Raw genomic sequence first — 21,684 nt, 5'->3', positions numbered from 1 at the left:
TCCCAACAGCTTTAAAATAACCATGGTTTGAGGACGACAGAGTCGTGAAGGAAGTCGGAGGCATCTAAGGCAGCATTCTTTAAATAGAAGCTGCTATCACTCTAACGCCTCTGGGAAGAAGTTCCTATGTGAGGCCAAACTCATTCAAACATGTGTTGATTTCTATTTAACTCGTGGAGGTGGTCCCTTTTTGGATTTAGTTCATTCTGAAGCCAACCTTACCCCTGAGTGAGTTAAAAACCACTCTCATCTCTTTGTATAAATAGAAATAAATCCAAGAAATAGGTGGATAGGTCCACTTTAGGACAACAAAACTTAAAGCCTTGGAATAAGAGTCACCATATTCATCCCATACCAATGGTCACAAAACTTCTAAGAAAAACCAGATAAGAATATTTTGGACTGTGTAGGTCATGATAGAAATCACTCCCTGTCTCTTATTGTCATGAACAAATAAATAGGAAAGGCCAGAGACCCTATTGGAAGGGATGATTGATTGTAAAACCCAAGAAGCTGCAGTTTTACCTCTTTCAAAAGCGACTTAGAGTTGTGCAAAGACCAGTTAATGATTACAAACATAGAAATAATTAAATTAATATCAATGAGAAGACTTTGATATTATCTAGTAGCTAGAAAATCAATCAGCCATAGTGTCTGAACACGTGCCATTCGTACATTTGAAATAGAACCTTGCTGATCTACATTGGCTGGCAGCCTAGAGTGAGACATGGTGGCATAGACAGGCACTACCATCTCTCTGGAATAGTGTGCAATGGCCTCTGCCCACTCTGGAGACCTCTGCAGTGTCATTATATCTTGCTTCCAACCATCTTCATCTCTCCCTTCCCACCACTGTGCTTCTCCTATAGCTGCAGGCCTCTAGAAACAGAAGTCAGAGAGCACAGTGTATATGGATACCCTGTGTTTACACCCTTCCCCTAAGCAAAAGAACTCTAATGCTTTTTTTTCTTTTTAACTATTGCAAATGGCCAGAAAATTTTAATCATTTCATAAATTATAGTAGGACATAATTATTTTTGTTATCTGGATGCCAATCCTTCTAAAGGAGCAAACAGTCAGGTCCCAGCTACTCAGAAAATATCCATCTTCCCTTACTTATTTTATATTTTTAGAGTCACAGATTCTCAGACTCATGACCTAGATTGCTGGAGACATCAGCAAACATGCTCAGAATTAATTTATTATCTTAATTGCTAGTATAGAAATGGGTACTTTTCTATGGTTGAAAAAGCATACATGTTGGAATTTTGAAGAAACAATATTTTAACTGGAGTGGATAGAATTACTTGTGGGACATAGGGGAGCTGCGAAGATGTGTCAGTCAGGTATAAAGCACTAACTCTACAAGCACCAAGACCTAAGTGTGAAACCCTACACCCATGTAAAAGCCAGATGCAGCAGCATTCCTGTAATCCCAGAGCCTGTGAGGTCAAAACAGGAGGATCCCTGGGGCTTGATGACCAGCCAGTCTAGATGAATCAGAGAGCTCCAGGTCCAGCAAAAAACCTTATCTCAAAAAATAAGGCAAAGACCCATTGAGAAAGACACCTGATAGCCATCTCCAGCCTTCCCATGCACGTACATATACATGCACAGGCACACACAGGAACACGTACACACATACATACAAATAAAATGTTAAACAAATATACTATAACTCACAAAAGCTTAGTGGGGAGCAGGGGATGATCCCAAGCATAGGGAAATAGAGACATAAGGTAGTTCTAAGTGTAGGAAAGCAACAACCCGTGTCTCTCTATGATACTCTTAACTGCTAGCCTGTTGATGAGTAGCCAGCTCTGTGAATATTTGTTCAGTGAATGCATTCATGCACCTATGCAGGGAGGAGTTGAAGATGACAAAAATCACAGGCTCGGTGGGTTAATTCTCATCAGGAAAATAGAATTTACTCCCAGACAAGGCAAGAGATGAGGCCTCAATGAAAAGATGCCTTCCACAGGTTGGATGGGGCCAAGAGAAGAAAACAGGCATTAGCCTGCTTGTAGCAAGCACCCAGGCATTGGCCATATAGGACCGATGCCAGCTTCCAGTCTGGAGGGGCAGGAATTCATACAGAGCAGTTAATACTGGACTGGTAATTTGGGCTCATTATTTGGGCCCAACTAGAAGCCAGAGACCATGAGAACAAGGCAGAGAACTTTAGCAAGTGTCTCAGCCAGGGCTGGATCCGGGCCTGTAGATGGTCACCAGCTCAGACGCTGGGCAGAGACGGAGAGCTGGATTGGAAATCAATTCTATCTTCATACCCCTGCACTTTCATTCCTTCCTTCCTCCCCAAAGACATCCAAGGCCCGTTTGCCTCATGCCAATTGGCTTGATTCATTAGCTATTGGCTGTTGAAGATGGTAAGTGAAAAAGCAGGAAAACATACAGCTCCAGGAAGCATTACTCATGTTCAAATTCCAAGTCTGTCATTCCTTATCACTGAACTGAGTTAGTCACTTCAGATTTCTTCACCTCAGCTTTCTTATCTGTAGGACTGAGGAGAGTCTAGTGGCTACCTCACAGCTTTGTTATGAAGATCACCTGAGAAAATCTAAATAAAGTTCTCTGGCCTGACAGGATGGCTTTAAAGAAATTGTCTTGGGCATTGGCTTCAGAACATTTGTCCTTCAGAAGTGACAGGAAAGCACACAGGGAAGGGAAGGTAGGAAGGGACAAGGTGGACCCAGACAGACGGGGAGGGAGAAGGGAGGAGAATCAACAGGAACAAATTTTGTTTGGAAATGTCACACTGAAGCCTAGCATGTGTATGCTATTTAAAATTTAATTCAATTAAAAATCTTGTCAGCCTTCAGGAGGTTAAAGGCACTGGCTGCTTTTCCAGCAGACTTAGGTTTGCTTCCCAGCACCCACATAGAGGCTCACCACTGTCTGTAACTGCAGCTCCAGGGGATCCAATGCCCTCCTCTGACCTCCTGGGGCACTGGGCCTGCACATAGTTCACAGACTTAGATGCAGTAAAAATACCCAAAATAATAATAATAAATAATAATGGTAAATAATAATGATGATGCCAATAATAATAAAGGTGTCTTAATATTGATGGATTTGTTCTCAAGTCTGTTAGAGCAAGGTCCTCGTGGCTTCCACTGTTATGAGGAGGGCTAGAGTTTATGGTGACTCCAAGGACCATCACTGGAACTCGCTCTTGTGTCTGTAGGCTGAGAAGTTCTCTCCCTCGGGCATGGGCTTTTCCTGCTGTCAAGGATGGTGGGATGTTACAGAGGCTTTGGGTAACACCAGCGAACCCCACCTATCTGCCGTCTCAACACACAGCTGAGAGCTGGACATCAGTGCACTCTCACAAATTGCTTCCTCGCCATTTCAGCTTTTTATTTGAAAAAAGTAACCGAAGCAGAAAGAAAAATCAAGCAACAAGAGAGTTTCATTTTTAAACTCATTAGTTGGGAAGCTGAACAGTTTGCTTAGATCGGCAGGGTTTTGAATACAAGAACAGGCTTCTGAGAGGCAAGTCAGTAGCTACAGTCTAAAAGCCTTTCCTCCCCTCCTTCCTTACTTTTATCACAGGTTCCATGTGCCCCGTTAACAGAGCAACCCGTGTACCCCGACAGCATCAGAACTGAAACTGACAGACACTCCTCAGAAAGCCCAGGTCCATGTATGAAGTTTACTTCTCCCCAAAATTTCCATTTTTAATACCGTTTTAATAAAACAAATACTGTACTGAGTTCTCAAATCATTTCAGAAATTTCAAAAATTGTCAGTCCTTTTTACAGTTGTAACACACTGAATTAACTGGCATGGGTTAAGGCAGAGGGTGTACGTGGTCGTTGTGGTAACTGAGAGTTTTCACTGATTCTTCCCGATGATTCTTTGGGTTGTTCATCATCATAATCTATGCTTCATAGAAATACATAACTTCCAAACACCACATGTCCTGCAAGTAAGACTTTTTTGCTAGTGTACCTAAAATACATTCAGTTTCCCTTGGGCTGGAAAACCCTTCTGCAGTGATTTTTGTGAACTTCCCCTGTTATTATTTGATAACAGCAAGGCCTCTAAACAGCCTCAAATCATAATTAAATATATATACATATATATTTAATATATACATATATATATACTGTGTTATGTTATGATATTTAATCAGCAAAACTCATTGCATAGACATATTAATCTAGCTTGGGAAATGGGGGTGACACAAAAGCTTACATACAGAGGAAGTCCATCCTGGGACCTCCTTCTATACCCTTCTTTTAGAATACATATCAGGGACAGTGGGGACAGGCCCAGGTTTGAATTCGACTCCTGGCTCCATCACTTATTGCTACATGACAACTATGACATCTCTTTTGTGCCTCAGTGTGATTACCTGTACCGGCAACGCATGCCTCCTGGGACTGTCACCAGAGTATACGAGCGAGCTAATGCATGCAGGAGCTCATGTGGAATAAATACACGGAGCTGCTATGCTGTTATTTAATTGCTTATGATTCTATCTTTTCCTATAGACTGTGACCTCCTGAAGGAAGTTTTCTGCGTCTCTGGACCCTAATATCGTATTAGCAAATAAGCCATGCGCCGTGAAGAGCTGTGTATGAATTCTACGTGACACAGTGGTGCAGAAAGTCAGTCTGACAGCAGTGACCCAGTTCTCATTGTCTGCTCTCTCGTCTGTAATCTTCCCTTATTTTAATATTCATTTCTGTTCAAAGCCCACCAGCACGGATCAGTTACTAACAAATGGGTCGGCTGATGATGACACTCATACAGTCTGGGCAGAACCCCATGGAAGAGGACCACTGGACCCATGTGCTGGTGTGTGTCTGTGATCCCACTCTCAAGAGGCTGAGGTGGAAGATGACTGCTTTGAGACCAGCCTGGGCTACATAAAGGTTTCCAGGCTATCCTGCACTATGTAGAACAGCTAACCCAAAAATCAACGAAGAATGAGAGAACTAGGTAAGGAGGAGCAGGAAGGGGAGGCAGAGGAGAGGAGCAGTGACTTCCAAATATCAAGCTTGCTAACATTAGAAGCCAATTAAGGCTTCTGGTTCTGACGTGGGTCACATGAACTAGGTCACATCACAAGCTCAGTAGAGTCAAAAGGCACCTTGTCCAAAGTAGGAAGTCAAGGCTTATAAACTAGTCAGTGTCTTGCATGACACCACTCTCCTCCCTAGCAGCTACAGCCTGAAGCTATGGGGCAGGGCCGCGCTGGACTTACTCACTTCTGGGAAAAGGACAGTGCATGTATAAATGACTGGATGATGACTTTGCAGGAATGAATTTGGTCTAAACGTTCTCCCAATTTCATTTTCCTTTATTTTTAAAACATTTTTTAAAGCAAAACACACATTTAATCTTTTAAAAAAATGTTTGCATATATGGTGTGTGTGTATGTGTAAGAGAGAGAGAGAGAGAGAGAGAGAGAGAGAGAGAGAGAGAGAGAGAGTTTGCTCCACATAGGTACTTATGGAGCCAGAGGCTGATGTCTGGATGCCTTTTTCAATTGATTCTTCACTTTATTTCTTGAGACAATGTCTTTCACTGAACCTAGAGCTTCCTGATTTGGCTAAAATATCTGGCCAGATATCTGGTTGCAGATGTCCAGCTTGCACATGTGTGGTGTGTGTGTGGGGGTGTTGTATGCAGGGGTGTGTACAGAATTGTGCACCAGCACCTGCACATACCCGCACATACATGCAGAAGTGGGTGAGGAATATTTAGCATCTGTTACTGAACCTCATTTAACTCCAACTCTTTGCTTACTAAACATTAAGCAAACTCACTGCTATGAATCTGTATGCTGACTTATGAAGATACATATTATCCATACTCTTTTGTAAGGTAAGGCAACCAGAAAGAAGGAGGGTTTAGGATTTCGCACAGTGGTAGAGTGTTTGAGCCCACTCCCAGTGTTAGAAAAATAAAGAGAAACAGGAGTGATGAAATCACCCTGGGAGGGGACCTTCAAAGGGCCATACCCTAGCTCTCTAACTGCCCTTATTAACCCATTATAGGTCATTACTTAATTAAACGAACCATCAAAACGCCCAGGGGATGAGTGGGAGAAACAGATTGGTGAGGTTAACCTAGTAAATACGGTGCAGTGGAGGGGACGCCAGGGCAGCCAGGAATCACTCACACTGAGCAGCACTGCTAAGTGTCTCATAGTGATTTTACATAAACAAGGGTGGATGAGACTGGAGTGCCTTTGTAACTGGCCTATCTGGCAGGAATGACTACGTTCTAAAGAGACAATTGTGTCCCCTTCTTTGGCTATTTGAGTGGACCTCGAGAAATTAGAAGCTGCTGGGTGGTGGTGCTACACATCTTTAATCCCAGCACTTGGGAGGCAGAGGCAGGTGGATCTCTGTGAATTCGAGGCCAGCCTGGTTTACAGAGTGAGTTTCAGGACAGCCACAGCTGTTCCCAGAAATGCTATCTGGGAAAACAGAATGAAAAGGAAGGAAGGAAGGAAGGAAGGGAGGGAGGAAGGAAGGAGAAAGGGAGGAAGGAAGAAAGGAAGGAAGGAGGAAGGGAGGAAGGAAGAAAGGAAGGAAGAAGGAAGGAAGAAGGAAGGAAGGGAGGAAGGAAGGAAGGAAGGAAGAAGGGAGGAATTAGAATCTCCCCAGAGATGTCCTAAGCAGGGAGGAAATGGCTGACACCCTGGAGGCAGCCAGAGGAGGAACCTGTCTTCTGGAAAAAGAGTCACAAGTTGTCAGATGACCTTGAAGGAGAGACTTAGAGTGGAGACCAGGTGGGCAAGGGACAACTCTTGACAGACTGCTTACTTATGCTCATCTCTCGCTTTCTAGATCAATCCTACCTCAGGTCAGGATTCCCCAACATCAAGGGAGACACTGGGATACTTTATCCCCTCTCCCATATTGAATAAGTCTTCTGTTTCTGTTTTTCATTAATAATTTGACTCCTCCTTTGACTGGCTAATTAAGGATGAATGGTCCAACGTGGCTTGTTAGGGCGCAGACGGTAACCCCTAGCTAGGTTTGGTGACAATACAGTGGCCATGAAGGGACAAAAAGGAACATTTTAGGGATATCTGTTGCCTGCAGCAAGTTGACAGTGGACAGACAGGGGAGATGGGAGTTGCCAGCAGCAGCTACAGTATTTCACTCCAGGGCCGTTTCCTGTCTTCCCTCTACTTGGTGAAGAGCACTCACACAAGCACTGGGGTTTGTTTTGGATTCCAGACAAAGTCTTCACCCCTGGTGAGTTTCTCCCCTATTAGTGCACTTGGGGCTATTAGTGCTATTTTGAGTATTCTGAGGTTCTTTCTAACTACTTGGGATGGCTTCCATTTGTTGATTGGCTTTGTCATTAAGGGGTCCTTCTGTTGAGCTCTTTGGGGCTGTTGAGCAGAGAAACCGTGGGTACAGGGAGGGATGAGAGTGAGCACTCATAGGCCCTGGGAGCCTGACCATAACAGGAGCTGGGGAGACACTGCACCCCTGCAGGCAGAGGCTTCAGGAGGGGAACCAGGGTGAGGTCTCCTTTATCCTCTTCATCCTCACAGCAGAGCCCTGTCAGCTAGCTCTAAAAGGAAATGGAGCTTTAGGTTATAAAGTCTGACATTACAGAATGGCCAGTGTCTTCAAAGGACAGGCCCATAATGTAACAGTAATGCCATTGGTAGAACAAGCCTGGTCAGTTTGCAAGCTCTTGTGAGCAAATTTGTACTTCTGTTGAATTATTTGTGGCATCTGCCATGCAACAGGAAAAGCTGGGGACTCTTTTGAGTTGTTGGGGTTCTGATGACTTATTTCAGATAGAGAAAAAGGGGGTGCTAAGGTCTCTGATTTTGTTTTGTCAATGTTGAGATGGGCTAATTTTGCTTTGGGATAACTGCTGAGACATAATGCATTGTGTTGTCAATAATATTATAGAGTTATGTATTTTAATATCTAAATTTGTTGCTGGGGTAATTAGGGTTTTGTTTTTGTTGTTGTTGTTTTGTTTTGTTTTTTTCTGGGTTCTTAGTCTTGTTGGTGCAAGAAATTAGGAGTAGACCTTAACATTTGAGAGATAGGCAGAGTGGGTAGCCACAGGAGTGGCAATCTGCTCAAAGCTACATGGACGAACAGGGTTCTCCAAGGGCTGGCTAAAAATGTTCAGTGGCAGAGCAGCTATATTTGGGACATTGGTTGGTATATGAAGACATGGAAGGGAAGTAATTCGAGAACTGGAGATGTGAAAAGCAGGCACAATTCTATTCTTTTGACAAGGGATAGCAATTTTCCACGAGTGGGCCTTGGCAAAGGCTGATACCTCTACTCTCTTTCCTTTCACGTGGCACTTCCCATGCCATGTGTATGACACTGAAAATGTGAGGTGAGGCCCAAAGTTGACTGTGAAGGGAAGGTCCCTCCTCATTGACCTCCACGCCTGCTAACGGTCATCTCCTGACGATGTTAATAGTATAGTATAAATGTGCACTGCAAAATATGAAGATAAAACTGACATTGTTCACAAGTGGCTAATTAGGGAGTTTGTTCATTGAATTATTAAACTTGATGTTCATGTTTGTAGGCAAGACATTGTTGTGATATATGCAATATGCTATGCAACTGTGGCAGGTAAAGAACACATCAGTAGACATGCATGCTCAGATATATTTTAAGTAAAACACCGTGGGCATAAATGTGTGTTTTCAAGGCTACCAGCAGCATGTGCAAGAGTTGGATCATGAAAACCCCACTTGCTTGCTTTTTCTCCAGCTTCTAATAAATCCCTATCCCCTCCCAGCTATATGGAGTTAACCTTCCTCTCCCGGTGAACTGAAACTCATCTACTGGAAAACTTGGTTTTCTGGCAAATGTAGTTAATTGTGCTGGAATTCTTGCTTCTCAGCTGGTGATAGGTTCTACTAAGACTCTAAGATGATGGCTCCTTTCTCTTTCATGCAACCCCACCCCTCCCCAATTCTTCTGTCTTTCTCTCATTCAACCACTCAAAAATTGAAGTGCAAGTCAGATTAAAAGCTTTTTTCTGAGTTATGCACAGACTATTGACAGTGGAGAGTTATGAGAATGCTGAGGACAGAGGTCGTTGTAGAGTCGTGAGGATGCTGAGGAGAGAGGTAGCTGTAGAGTCATGAGGATGCTAAGGAAAAAGATGGCTGTAGAGTCATGAGGATGCTAAGAAGGGGTATGGCTGTGAAATCATGAGGATGCTGAAGAGGGGTATGGCTGTAGATTCATGAGGATGTTGGGGAGAATGATGGTTGTAGTCATCAGGATGCTGAGAGGTAGCTGAGCTGTTGCTTGGCTCTCAACATGTATAATGCACATGGAATGATGATTGTTTGTAAACTAATTTGTGTGCTTTGTATAGTATTTGTCTGTTGGAGACCTAGAAAAAAATTTAAAGCAGTCCACATCATTAAATGGCTGACTGTCACCTGACTGATATTTTGAAACTCAGATATTAATAATTAGCATTCTTAAATCTTGTTGTGTTTCTTTGGAGAATGTGGCCTGTTCTTTAAAACAAGACTGAGAAAAAGAATGTAAGAGAGAAATGAGTATGTCTTCCCTAACTATAAAATTCTACAGGTTGGAAATGGATAAAACAAGACTCATCTATTTAAAAACTGATAATGTTCTAATATAAAGAGGACAGTGTAACTAGAAGTTAATTCTGGTGTCTAAAGCAATGAGACTTTCGTAAGGATATTGTTCTGCTTTTAGTAATATTTTATAATTGACTTGGAAGACAGCAGTTTATGTTTTAGTTTTTATGTTTATATTTCAGGCTTGCTTTTTTTTTTTTTTTTTTTTTTTTTTTTTTTTTAAGACAGGTTTTCTCTGTATGTATCCCTGGCTGTCCTGGAATTCCCTGCCTATGCCTCCCAAGTGTTTGGATTAAAAGAGTATGCCCAGCAGCTTTTGCCTTCTTAGAAGAATTGCTGCTGTGTGGGGAGCCAGCCTCCAACAGAAAAGGACTTTGAAAGGAATCCATGGAGTCTGAGTAAGCTAAGACTTTTCTATCTGAAGGGGTTAGAGAAAAGACACTCACACCCTCTTGATGCCTTCCTTCTTTAGTCTCTGTTCTTCTCATGTTCTCTCTGTGTTATTTCTCTGTTATATACTTTTTCTTTTCCTACAGCTTGCATACCCCAACAAAGTTTTCCAGGCAACATAAGAATTACAATGTGGTTACATTCTACTTTTCAAATAAATGATTATAACGAATACAGGTAAACACGTTTTTTCCTCTCCCTTACATAATTAAACATTTTACATATTATAGGTGAAAAACAAATTATCTCAAGAATTCACATAATTTATACCCAAGCAAATTGTTATAGATTAACTGTGGGGACAAATCAGGTCTTTTACTGGCAGTCTGCTTTACAAAGAAAGAGCCAAATACTTTATTACTTTTCTTGAAAGGTAATGAATCTTATAAGAAATCTTAAAGGAATCATAAATCTAAACTTTTATATATATAAATAATCAGTCAGCTCTACTTCAAATCTTTAGGGTACATACCCACTCATTAATAGTTTTTTTATATCAGGAGATTGAGGGCAGAAATAGATATAAAGAATTAAAAATCACCTTTGGTCATTAACAAATCCTAGCAGAGAAAGACACATCAGCTTTGTTCTTGTTCCCTGACCTTAGAGTTCCGAATTCATCTGCGTGCCTTTCAGATTGCCTTCTTGGGGTTTTCATCTCAAAGTTATTCAACAAAACCATCTTAGTATAACTTGGCTATTTTCAAAGATTTGTTTCAATTGTGATGCACTCCAAAACCTGTGAACACATCTCCCAACATTAAGGCTAAAAGAATTTAAATTAGCTGGGCTACTGGGACTCAACTGTTAATCATTAACTTGAGCTACACTCTATGCAGCTCCTTACGTGAAACTCACAGGCTCTGGCTGTAAAATATATCTCTGTATTTAGTTTTACTCATCAAAACTCTATATAGGCTATCATTATTGTCACTTTAGACAATACAGCTTAGGAAAGGGGTCCTCTTCCCCATCCACAGATAAAAAGGCCCAGTAGAATGGGATGCTTCTAAGAGATAAACTATATATATATATATATATATATATATATATATATATATATATATATTAATTACAGGCACTGGAGATCTCCTCAGATTCACCCAAACAATGTTAGATACCAGAAGAATATTGCAGTAGCAAGCATGTCAAGGCACAGCAGAAGAAAAGACATTTTGTGGTCTGTCCCATGGTCTTGCCTAAAGGAGATTCACCCATCAGGGAGTTGCCTCCAGGTAGGCTGACACTGTAAACTTCAATTGCCACCTGCTGCTCCTCTGACACAGCCCCTGGCAGAAAATGTTAAGATTGTTTGAGCATTGGTTTATGTATTTTAAATACACAAACATTAGTTTGAAGTATTTTAAATGACACTTTGTTGGCAACTAATTTAAGATGATTTTAGTACTTATAAAATCCCACATGACTGTGGCTAGATATTGACACATCAGTGTATCTGCACTTTACCTATTATGAAAACCTTGCAGGATCAAAGGTAAGTCTAATCTTTGCAAGGCTGTTGCTTTGGGCATGGCTCTCTCAGTAGCCAGGTTGGACAAGAGTCTTGGCCAAGGGCACAATAGTCTATAGCAATGCCTTGCTTCCATCATGGCCCTGGGTCAGGCCTAATACTCTGTGTTAACCCCAGTTAACATGGAGAAATGCAATGCAGCACGGTGGAAGAGAGAGAGGAAATGTCATCGAGACTGTGGATTATGGGGAATTGGGTGTAACAAGGAAAATCCATCCATTCACACAGCTGTGTTCAAAGCTTAAAAGGAACAACTGATATGATGAAATTTTCCCATGCTGAACTGGCCCTCAATGACAGTTTCTCTTTGATTCTTTTAGTCACTGACTCCAGAAACCAACTGGCACCTCTTAAAATGTGTAATTATGGGCCTTCATAAATTCTGACCACCCTCTATAAAAAGGTACATTACACATGTGGTATAGTGCTGACCTCTTAATGTCTTACAGACTGAAAGAGACATCTGGGGAATCTGCCATCTGGACACTTGCTCTTTTGGAACCTTGGTATATATGTGTTTGCCTTGACAAAACGTGTGCATAATATGCTTCTAGTAACTAACTTAGTGTTATGTTTTAAATTTGGTACTATAGACTTATCTTACTAAAATGAAGATTTATAAGTATTGCTTTAGAAGTAGAAACTAACAATATACAACAGGCTTCTACATAGTTCTGAGTAAGGAGGGTAATTATTGCTGGCTCTTTTATACATACAGATGTCTGTGGTACTATGTAAGCCTTCAAAAGATTGATAGGTAGAGGATATTTATAAATCTATGCATAATTACTTGACTTTCAAATTAGTTTTACCCTTGTTGGTTATTTTTGGAAATGTAACTAAGCATTAACATTCCTCAGAAGTCAAGCTTCTGACACAGGAACCTACAAGATATTGTTGAGATGCTGGGACATTGCCACAAGGCAAGTAGTCTGGACTTCAGGTGTGCCTGATGTAAGAGCTTTTCCTTCTGTATCTCGTACTTGCTTATAATTGGGCCAACGGATTTTATTGGCACTAACACCTTAGCATGTGTTGCTTACCTCCCCTCAACGTGGGATAAAATCAGACCAGTGGAGACAAAATCTCATCCTCACACAAAGGACAATGAAGAACAAACTGCCAGATCTTAATCATGGTGTCTTCAGAAAACAGTACTCAGGGACAAGGCAGGGAGTTGTCAGAATTGCACTGAAGTCAATGCTGGCATGGTAGCATTTGGCTGTAATCCCACCACTTGGAAACCTGAAGAAGGAAGAAGTTTGAAGCTGGCCTAGCTAGGCTTCATGATGAGAACTGCACTTCCGAAGTAATTAAAATCCAAGAGGTGACATAGAAAAGGTTCATGTGCATGAGAAGGGATTTGGACACTGTCTGAATGTGATCCAACCTGGCTTGCTACTTGTATTCAATTTATATTGATTTATATTTTACACACACAAACACACACACACACAACACACACATGCATGCACATGTGTGCCTGTGTGTATACACAGCTCTTTTAACTATCTTTTTGAGGTCAGGTGGTCAACCCTGGCTTGCTGGGACACAGTCTGTGACACCTATGTCTGGTAACAAATTTGCTTTGTTCCTGAGATAATAAAGCCATGAAGATTTTAGTGACACTTAGAATTGTAAAATAGGAGGCTCACTCTCCATCTTTGTCATCTTTATTAATGGTATAATGTTGGAAAACAAGATTACTTTGATTGTTTCTCAGTTTTGACCTAGAAAGTGGCACTAGGAGATGGGTTTCAAGAGCTTTCTTTAACCCCAAGGCTGCTGAGGCTCATGGAAATGGGAAAAACAGATTCCATAGAAACATGGCACAGGGGAAAATATGACCAAAGGCCCTGATCGCCTGGGACCCTGCAGGGCCTGGGACCTGAGTACACTGTTTCTAAGCACTGGCTCTAGGCAGGTGCTGACCAGTCAACTGGGAGAGAGAGCAGAACAGAGCAGTGGGCAAGACCCAGAGGGTAACCAACTCTGGCAGCTTTGGTATGTAACTCACATGCTCAACCCGGTCCAGTCCTGTTTTCTACAGGGTCTGTGCCTAGGGAAAAGGTGGGAGAAGGATTCTGGGAGTGAGTAGACAAGCAGTCTAGACAAGGAGTGTGTTCCTCAGGCAGGAGGCTCTGCACAGCATTTTCCTGCAATGTCTCTTGGCTTTGTTTCCCCAGTGATACATTTAACTACAACACACAGAGAGAAGCCCCTTTCAGGGAAGCAGAGTCATTATCTCCACACAAAAGGCCATTTAAGGAGAGAACAGCTCTGTAACTCAAGCTGCGGCCACCAGAGTCCAAATCCATTAGAAAAAGGTTAGCTGTTTAAGTGGGAATATGAAACAAATGCAATAATTAGTGCTAACTGGGCACCCTCCCCCTGCAACGAAGCTGTCTGGGATCATAAACTAATTTCTCTGAAAATTCTAAGCTTAGGGAGAGGCAAATCACAGGCTCTAAAGGACTGTTCTGTTGTTAACCTTAACCCTAGTGGTTAGGTAACTTTAGAATGCATTATATGATTTAAAAAAGGAAAAAAGACAGGAATTTTTTTTTAACAACAAAGGAACAGATTATATATTTAAAGTTATTTTACAATGTTGATTCTGAGTACTATTTTCATTGTATTTTTATTATATAAAACCATTTAAAATTTTGATCATATTTAGATGATATTCTTCCCCTCTCCCAGGTCCTTCCAGGTCATCACTCCATCCCTAACTACCCAACTTTATGTTCTTCCTTGAAAAACAAAAACAAAAACCCAATAAAACAACCCCCCAACCAAGTAAACATAATAAAAAACACCCCAAAAGAAAGAAGCAAACAAAAGTCCATCAAACTATAACAACAACAAAATGTAGAGTCTATTATGTGTTGTCAATATCCTGAACATGAGGCCTGAATTTGTGGTTGATATACTCTAGAAAACTGATTTTCCTTCTCCCAGAAGGTAGAAATGACAGTTCCATTGTTAATGTTTACCCTGGTGGTTAGGTTTGCATCCATTCCCTTCTAGAAAACCTTTGGGGTATGATTTTTATTAGATGTTAACTTTTATAGGGTTGGCTATTTTTTTCCGCTTTCAACATTATTGATACCTCATATCACTCTGTATATGATCTGTGTAAAAGAAAAAAAAAGTAAAAATACATCAGTTTTTAAATTGACAGTGCTTCATTTTAGTAATGAAATGTGGGGAAGCATTGGAAATGACCCTCCCTGCCTCATCCCCAGACCTAAATGTCTTTTATTATACACAGTGTAAAAAGCAAGCAAAGAGGATGTGGGTGTTTCACTTAAAGCATCCAACCTGCCTCAATTAAAGGAACTAAAAGCAAGATAAGTTTCCCTATGAATAGTCATGAGAAGAACAAATCAGAGAGAGACAGTGCCCTGGAGCTATGGGGACTTCCAGGGATGACAACCAGGCCCCGAAGCCATCTAAATCACCACATTTTCAGATTTCATCATTGTTCCTAAGATAGTCAAGCATCTACCATATCCATGGGCCCAGTGTCCAGCCCTATAGTAAATGAATGGATAAATAGTGGTCAATAAATATGGACCTCAAATGTTACTTATAATGTTGAATAATTTTAGAATGGGCCTTGACTAATCATTTTGCATATAAATAAAGAAAATAACACGGAATGGTCAAAGCACGAGTTCGCGAGATGTTCCTTCTGTTAGATTGCATGATGAAATTAACTGCTTGGAAACTGGAGATAAATAGTTTATTCACACCCTTATGGACAGCCATGATCATCTGCCCATATTATTATTACTCTCATAAGAAAATATTTACAAAGTCCAAATTGATACTGCCTGTGTTCATGATGTTTAATTAAAAATTTAAGAAGTATCTATAAAAGGACATTGAAATTCTCTTAACATTTTGACATCAAAAGTTTTATTCGGGCTTAGTGGACGCTGCTGCTGAGACTGAAGCTCTTAGTTTAATCAAATTCCTAGGATCCACTTAGAGGGGGACAGTGCCAACTTCTTTAGTTTGTTTTCTGATCTCCATACATGTCATGGCACGTGCGCACACGTTATTTTTAAATGCTTCATTCAGATAGGTAAAAGAACAAGCAAGCGAGGGTCTTTGACTCTTTCAGTTTGCAGGAAAACATTTGCAGTCAATGAAGGGGTGCAGCCTAATCCAGGGTTGAGAAAAGGATGCCAGTTTACTCCCTTTGAGAAATCGTGTTTAAGTGCTTGCTGAGTACCAGACGCTGGTGTGTGAGTTCATGTGTACAGAGGTTTTACAGATAGACAGTACAGTACACAGTTACTCAGAAAACCATGATGGATGGTGAGCCCCCTAAAAAGAGGGCAAGGCATAGAGGGTTTGGCTTAGGCTTCATCAAACAAATTTTTGATCAAAATCTTGAAGAAGGTGAAGAATTCAGCTACATGGATATTGGGGAGGAGAGGTGTTCTAAGATACAAGCAGGGATACTGGAAAAGGGAAACTATTTGTTAAAGACCCTGTCTCTCCCCCCCAAAAAAAGACAATTTGCCCCAAAATGTAATTCGCATATGTGAGATTGCCCTACAAAATAATAGATAAATGCTGTCTACACCAGATTACACTTACAGCTATCATATTTATAGTTAAGGACTAGCAAATTACGTGTCATGTATGTTCTAACCTTCACATGTACCATGCTCCCTGTTAGGGACTAGTATGATGTTGCATTCATAATTAAGTAACTAGCTTCATCTTTGTTATCGTATCATAAAAGGCATGGAGAAATAAGCAGACTTAGGAGGGCACTCAACTTGTTTGGGGAGGCAGGAGATCTTCATTGAGGATTGAGATTTGAGCTAAGACTTTAAGGATGAATAACAACTACCTAGACAGAGGTAGAAGGAAATATGAAGTATTAGACAAACACGAAGACTAGTTCAAGCAGAGAAATGTCCACTCTGCCAGGATCCCAGCTGAAAACAGAGGGCATGTTCAGGCCATCTGAGGACAGCTTAATTAAAGGGCCCTTTATTGTGGTGTATAAATGGTTAAGGGTAATCAACAAAAGATGTACAGTACCCTAACACAGCAAGAATGAAAAGCTACAGCTGTGCCTGGGTACCAAAGGATGCCTATGAGAAGATAGTTACAGGAATAGTCTACTTCGTAGTAATTGTGGCCTTCTGTAAAGACTTGGACCAGTCAGAGGTTCCACAGCAGGGAGAGATCCAGGGGAAATTATATAGTATGATATTCAGCCTCTTCCTAGGGCACAGAGAAGGACGGAGTGAATCTTCAGGGTGATGGAAAATATCCCACATGGTAGGAAGCAGATTCCACTGGCCAAGTACAAGACTGTGGCATCAGTTTTTCTAAGTGATAGACAGTGAGGGATGGTGGGACCAGACCCTTGCTTTTAAAAGGAAGTTGCTCTTGCAGGCTGGAGCCATGCATGAAAGTGTAGGAAGCTCAGTTGTTTGCAATATGTTGGCCAGAGAAAAGAAAGCTGGCAGTTATGGGGTGGGGGAGGGGACTTAGAAGACCACAAGTTTGAGTGGGGCTGGAAATGGGAAGTGAGGAGGAGGAAACAAGACATGAAGAGAAGTCATCTTCCCTGCAGGTGAATTCCCTGGGTTTGGGAATGGAAAAGGCCATAGACTTGACATACAGTGGGAGTATTCCAGGAACCCAGCACTCACACGGAAGCAGGAATCTAACAGGATGCCTTTTCTTGCATCCTAAGGAGACACAGAGCTGGGCATTTTGTATGAAACGTTTTCTCCAGTCTTCAGTATATAAAAGCAGACCCCCCCAATCCCCCATCCATTTTATGGGTGAAAAGAATCCTGAGGTGCTGAGAGGTTAAACTCCTTGCTCACATTTAGAACTGGCATTTGAACAAGTCAGACCTAGCTGAGCTTCACCTCCATCTACTGCTGTGTCTGTGGGTTATAATAGGTCAGGGAAGCCTGTTGACATTGTCATGAAAGAGTGAAAAACTTGTTGTGAGGTCTGAAGGAACACATGGGCCTTGTCTCCTTGGATTCTAGAGTGAGTTGCCGTAAGTTTTGCTTTGCTTTGTTTTTATATTACTGGTGCTTGAACCAAGCGCCTGCATATACCAGGCAAGTGATCTAGCACTAAGATGTGCATCTCCAGCCTTTGGTTACTTAACACAGGACCATGCTGTGTAGCCTGGACTGGCCTTAAATTCAGTGTAGCACAGGCTTCCCTAGAACTTAACATCATTCTATCTTTACCTTCTAAATATTGGAATTATAGGTTCAGGCCACCACTGACTTCTAAAATGGCTTTCAACTGATCAATCAGTCAATATTCACTTAACAAATATTATAGCCTTAGGATTTTTTCTGGTCTCAATGAGGTTTTGATTAGCATGTTCTCTGCTGTGATTCAAGGGCTTAAAACCAGTCATGGAAGCAAATGAACTCAAGAAACACTCTTACATGTGATAACGATATTTGGAATGACAAACCTCATCAAGCTTATGGCTTGAGAAATTGGCAGAGTGTATCCTAAGTTGTACGAAAGGAAATTGATCAGTGAAAATAGCACTGTTGTGTGTTGATGGCCTACTGTGGGATAATCCTTCTGTATGCTGTGAATATGTGTTGTTCTCATTGTTTGATAGTAAAAGCTGCTTTGGTCTATAGCAAGGCAGTGTAAAGCTAGGTGGGAAAGCCAAACTAAATACAGGGAGAAGAAGGGCAGAGTCAGAGAGAGACACCAGCCAGCCGCCCAAGAAACAAGATGCCCAGCAGACCCAGACCAGTATTTAGATTAATAGAAGTGGGTTAATTTAAATGTAAGAGTTAGTTAGTAATAAGCCTGAACTATAGACCAAACAGTTTGTTATTGATGTTAAGCCTCTGAGTGATTATTTAGAAGATGCTTTGGGATGGCTCAGAACAGAGAAACCTCCATTTACAATGATCTTGGGCGTTTTGACATCTAAAGATTCATTTGTGAAGGAATGTACCCATTCCCAGGAAATTTCTTAAGTGTGTAATTAGTTATACTTAGCTAAAGAAAGTGCATATCAAATGACCTGGAAATGGAAGTTTCTGGACTTATTTAACATTTATTTTTGAGATTCCAGTAACCAAGAGCAGTTTGCTTCTTTGATAAACAAGGGAAAACAAACTGTTTACATTTGTTGCTGAAGGAGATGCTGAAATTGCAAATGTGATATGATCTCAATCCTTATCTACTTCATGAAATATGCCATCAGTGAGCCTTAGTCTAAAAGCCTTGAGACTCCATAAGTCACACCGTGTGTGGGAAATTGTCTCAAATCCACTTTCAATAGAAAGATAAGGCATCTCAAATAATGGTACCTAGGAAAACTTTTCTTAGTAGAGTGTATAATAATGGCTGATACCCAAAGAGCATCTCTGTGTGATGCTCCCATGACCAACAATTGAAGCTTAATTGGAAAGGTACGTTGGGAATGTAGTCCCCCAACCAGGAAAACAGATACTGCTTTAGTTATATTTATAAGCAAAAAAAAAAAAAAAAATCTTAGGAACCTAAGCAGTATGGACAAGAACTAAATGAACCTGAGCCTTGGCTCAACATCTGGTTCTACTATATGTGCTTATATATGCTAATTTGCTTAATGCTACTCATTTCTATATATTATGTAGTTGAGGGAATCAAGAGGCAGGTATTTGAGGAACTTGCCCAAATAACTTACACAAGAAGTTAACAGAAGTGCTGGGTTCTGAGCTCAGATTGACTCCAGTGTTCTCATTCTACGCAGGGTCTTGCTATATAGCCCAAGTTGGCATTGAACTTGATGATGCTGCCTCAGAGTTCTGACCACACAGATTTACAGACACATGTCATCACTGAGTTCTCACTCTTAACTCCCAAAGGTTTTACAAAATAAACATTTTGTCTTCATGAACAGTCCCTCAAGCAAAGTTATATGACAGCCAATACTTTGCAAGCATAAATTAAAATTTCAAAAGCAATGCCGTTTTCTGGATATGAATTCAAACTACTTAATAAATGAATGTATAAAAGATAAAAGATAAAGCAAGGATCTGTTGGGAGAATTAGAAATGGAAAATTTCTACTTTTTAAAAATCTAGTTTTTGGAGAGCAGGAGACTAAGTGGGAAAAAGTTAAGTTATGCTCTAAAGCTGACCCAGGGCTCTCATAATTGTAAAAATATGGTCTTAATTCTTCCTCAAACATTTCCTGCTTCACTGGGAAGGAAACTAGAAGTTCTATCTTTAAATAATTCTATTCCTAAGCAAGAGAGGAAGGTTCTAGAGTCCCTGTCTCAAACTCCATCTCTAAAATTTAATTTGTGGATTTATTTCTTCATTTCTTTATTTATGGTGCTAGATAAAATTCATCTTTTTACTGGAAAAAAGTGATCCTTGGAAGGGTAAAAAGCAAATGCTTGCAGTTTCCCTTCCTTACAAAATCAGACCGTTAACATGTATACAAATAGCTCAGAAGGCAGACAACAGTTTCACTGGCAACCCTACTTTCTCCAGGTAAGAAAGACCACACCCAAGTCAAATGAGGCCTGTGTCCTAGCTTCCTTGGAAAGTATCTTTTTGCAAACTGTCCTTAACAATGGATATAGCATTTGGAATGAGAGGATGAGTCCCTCTCTTGGCCTCCCTCCCACCCCCAGGACCTACCTGGACATCTAGAGCCACCTGCTAAGGAAGACTATCTAGCTAACAAGGGAAAACTGGGTAGGGGAGAGCCCCCATGGGATTACTCTCCTGGGACTCTATCCCAGGCAGCTGTTGTGAGGGTGGGAAGGAAAGCACAAGGTACATTTTTTATATTTGTCTACCAAACTGTTCAAGACACCTTGGGAAGGAAAACTAAGGACCAGCACTTAGTTTGTCCTTCTTGCTTTTGCTCTTCATTTTAACAAGAGCAGATTTAGGCTCCTAAATCTTGAGGTGTCAGATAACCCAAGGCCACAGTCCTAACCTACAGGCAAATGTGACATTGGCAGTGCCAGGCTGATATTGGGAAAGGGGCTGGGGTGAGGGGCAATGGGATCTCACAGAGAAGACCTGTGGACTGGGAAGATACTGTACTGTTACATTATACTGTTTGTTGCCATCAAAGAGAAAACCTTTCTGTAGCATCCAAGTTCATTGAGAAGATGGGGCTATGTCAGATGCAAAATAGCAGTGCCATCCCTGAGTTGTGACACAGTGGTTCTTTTGCATTTGTGAAAAAACATTTCCATCTAGTGAGCTTGCCAGTTCTACTCCCTAGAGGCAAGGGCCAGGCACATTAAATCAAGAACTGAATAAATGTTAATGCAACCCTTTGCACACAAAGATTGATATTAGTGGGGAAAGGAAGAGCTAACTAAATCTAGGTCAAGCTGGACAAAATCATGCAATCTCTAGAATAGCTACCAAGACCGAAAAAGTTTTAGAAATGTATAGAGAAATAACATTTTAAGAAAAATTCACCCTTGTCTTTAGTTTTAGCTCCTGTTTGGATCTACCTGTGGAGTCATTTTCTTTCCTTTGCTTCCCCTCTTTAGTACCAGGGTTGGGAGCTCTGTAATGGGATGAGCAGCAGCAGTGACAAGTGTCCTTGTTTTCTCAAGTAGGAAAGGGAAACCAGGAACTTGGCTCATGGACCTCAACATGATCTGAAAGCCAAAGGTAATAGGGAAACAGCCCACAGAGAAGTTGCACAACTCTGCGTGTTTCTTTACAAACTTGACATTAATTATTAATTGAAAGAGCCCTTTAAAGAGGAAGAGTGGGTTGTATAAGAATAAAAGAAAAGCTACACCAATTTACTAGGTTGTGCTCCAGAAGGACACGCCTATCATCAGATCAGAACTGTACCATATCTTAAACACACTGCCCTCTAAGATGAAGCATGGGGAATCATTTTACAAAAGATCCAAGAATAACAAGCTGTTATCATAGACATCAGCACTATTTCTTAGCCTCAGATTCATCAACTAGTCATAAAAGAAGGACACTCAAAGTCTTCATTTACTCAAATGTGGATGGATCAGTTCACTCGTTCACTCCTGAAATATTTACCAAGTGGCCCATATGAGCTTTGGTAAAGGCTGCAATGATAG

At 41.0% G+C, this 21,684-nt stretch overlaps 1 protein-coding gene across 1 annotated transcript in view; it reads right to left on the bottom strand.

The window, feature by feature from the left end:
* Rasgef1b (RasGEF domain family member 1B) overlaps positions 1-21,684 on the bottom strand; it is a 154,157-nt gene that overhangs the window by 77,394 nt on the left and 55,079 nt on the right. The gene's annotated exons all lie outside the window — the stretch shown is intronic.

Source organism: Phodopus roborovskii, unplaced genomic scaffold (assembly GCF_943737965.1).
Source record: "Phodopus roborovskii unplaced genomic scaffold, PHOROB, whole genome shotgun sequence".
NCBI lineage: Eukaryota > Metazoa > Chordata > Mammalia > Rodentia > Cricetidae > Phodopus > Phodopus roborovskii.
Note: the sequence above shows the minus strand (reverse complement) of the source record. Positions and strands in the feature narration are given on the sequence as shown.